This window comes from Cnephaeus nilssonii (assembly GCF_951640355.1).
Source record: "Cnephaeus nilssonii genome assembly, chromosome: 19".
Classification (NCBI taxonomy): Eukaryota; Metazoa; Chordata; class Mammalia; order Chiroptera; family Vespertilionidae; genus Cnephaeus; species Cnephaeus nilssonii.
Genome location: NC_137090.1, coordinates 37,560,499 through 37,563,365, shown reverse-complemented (window position 1 = coordinate 37,563,365; position 2,867 = coordinate 37,560,499).

Here is a 2,867-nt window from a genome sequence, read left to right as displayed (position 1 = left end):
CCTGATTAAAAAGTCAGGTATTGCATGTTTTAAAAATTCTTGCAGCACACCAGTTGAAATCACTGCTTTAATCCATTTTTTTTTGTCTTTTTAAAAATTTATTAGGGTGACATTGGTAAATAGGGGCATATAGGTTTCAAGTGTACATTACTATGATATATAATCTGTATATTGCATTGTGTACCCACTGCCCAAGGTCAAACCATCTTCCTTCACTATATATTTACCCTCTACCACCCCTTCAACCAATTTCCTTTGGTAACCACCATACTGTTGTCTGTCCATGTCTCTGAGTTTCAGTTTTATATCCCACATATGAATGAAATCACATGGTTCTTAGCTTTTTCTGACTGACTTATTTTACTTAGTATAATATCTTCAAGGTCCATCCATGTCATTGCAGATGGCAGTATTTCGTCTTTTTTTATGGCTGAGCAGTATTTCATAGTATATATTTACCACATCTTCTTTATCCAGTCCTCTATTGAAGGATACTTCGGTTGTCTCCATGTCTTGGTCACTGTGAATAATGCTTCAAGGAACATAGGGTGCATATATCTTTGCAAATACGTTTTTACTTTTTTAAGTAGATACCCAGAACAGGGATTGCTGAGTCTGTCATATGGTAACTCTATTATTTTTTTTTTAAGAACCACCATACTGTTTTCCATAGTGGCTGTACCAGTTTACATTCCCACCAGCACTAAATGCGGGTTTCTTTTTCTCCACAACCTCTCCAACACTGGTTATTACTTGTCTTCTTGATATTAGCCATTCTTACAAGTGTGAGGTGGTATCTCATTGTAGTTTTGATTTGCATTTTCCTAATAGCTAGTGAAGTTGAACATCTTTTCATATATCTGATGGCTGTTTGTATGTCTTCTGGGGATTAATCCATTTTGAGTTCATTTCTGTGTGTGGTGTAAGATAGTGGTCCAGTTTCACTCTTCTGTATGTGGCTGTCCCATTCTCCCAACACCATTTATTGAAGCAATTTTGGTTATAATAGCCCCACGCTAGAAACAACTCACATGTCCTTCAACAAGTGAATAGATAAACAGATAGTAAAATACTACTCAGCAGTAAAAAAAAAAATAATACTTGGTTGGATCTGAAGGCCATTGTGCTGAGTGGGGGGAAAAAGACAATCTCAAAAGCTCACTTATGGCACTATTCCATCTCTATAATGTTTTGCAAGTGGAAATATTAGAGGGACCAGTGGTTGCCAGGGGTTGAGTTGGGAGAGAATGTGACTATAAAAAGGCGATTGAGCAGTTTTACACCCTAGTTGTGGTGATGGATACACATATACATGTGATAACATTTTATAGAATTACAGATAGACATACACGCACAAACTTTGCATGTAAAAATCATTAAAGCAAGGGAAAGTCTGTAGTTGACTTGCTAGTATTGTACCAATGTCAATTTCCAGTTTTGAATAATGCTCTGGAGTTATGCAGAATGCTGTATTGGACCCACCTGAAGAACAAGGATAGGGGAACTCTGTACTATTTTTGCAAATCCTTATAAATCAGACTATGCTAAAATTAAAAAATCATTTAAAAATGGCAGTAAATTAAAAATATGCTTTAGACTGATGAATCCCGTTCCTCCCAGTTCATATTTTATGACTGACATTATAGCAAAGAAAACGGTATCACTGATGAGATTGCGATGTGCACAAGGCATGCCTAGGAATGCAGCTGAGAACAGATTTCTTGGACTTTGAGTGTCTTTGTGCATGTTTGGGCTGGGTGCGTATTTCTACGGAGAGGTTTGCTCCAACAACTGGTCACAAGACTGGTGTCACTTGTTTCCACACTGTCACTTGGAAACACTGTTGTATTTGTAAACAAGCTTGGGCTGCTAAAAAGTCAGGGCCTGATTTGCTCAGAGTATTGGAAGTTGCTATTCAAAGAAAGCATTGGTCAGCTTTCACTAGGTGAGACTGCAACGGCAAATATTTACTCCCCGCTGCAAGTTCGCTGGGAGTGGGTGGTTTTTGCAACTCTGCTCCTGGCTGTGGGTAGACTGTGGGCAGCTCCACGCCCTTCTCACTCAGCACCGTGGGTCAGCTTCACATGCTCTCTCATTGCAAGACTCAGCCTGGGGAGGTAGACACCCTCAGGCGCCAGGAAGCAGGAGCAAGAGGGCTGGTGGCACTTTGCAGCACCCCCAAAGCTTCTGCTCAGCTGCAGCCACCTCACATCTCTCACCGTCTATTAGCCAAAGCAAGTCCATGGCCAAGTCCAAAGTCAATGTGGTGGGGAAATGTACTCTGCTTCGGGGAAGGATTGCACAGGTGGGGAGGGAATTAATAATTGTAAGCAAACAATATGACCTACGGTTACGGAAATCAAGGTGTTTCCACTTGGGATGCTCTATTAAAAAAAAGCAAGGCATGGTTGTGGCAGGTAGTTTTATTTCCTCAGAGCAAATAAAGGGTACAGGGGACTCACATCCAGAGTTCGGCCTCCCCAAAGGGAGGCTTAGCCATTGCGTATACAGGGTGGATGTCCCCCAAAATGTATACACACTAACAGCTGATAGCTCAATTTTGAAAATGATATGTATTTTAATAAACACTGCCTTTATAATTCTTCAGAGTGTTGTATACATTTTGAGGGGACACCCCATATACACTATTTGGTCAGTTACATGTTGATTTCTTCTTTGCAGTTGGCTTTGTCATTAGTTGAATTCCTGTCAGCTCATTCTGTTTAGAGCTGCGTCTTCAAAATACTATGCTACATTTTAACATTTAGCAAGAAATAACATTTAGTTAGAACTTCCCAGACCTTGAGACCCTCTTCCCATCTAACACTACTACACATGATAAATATTATTAAGTTCAGGAAATTAAA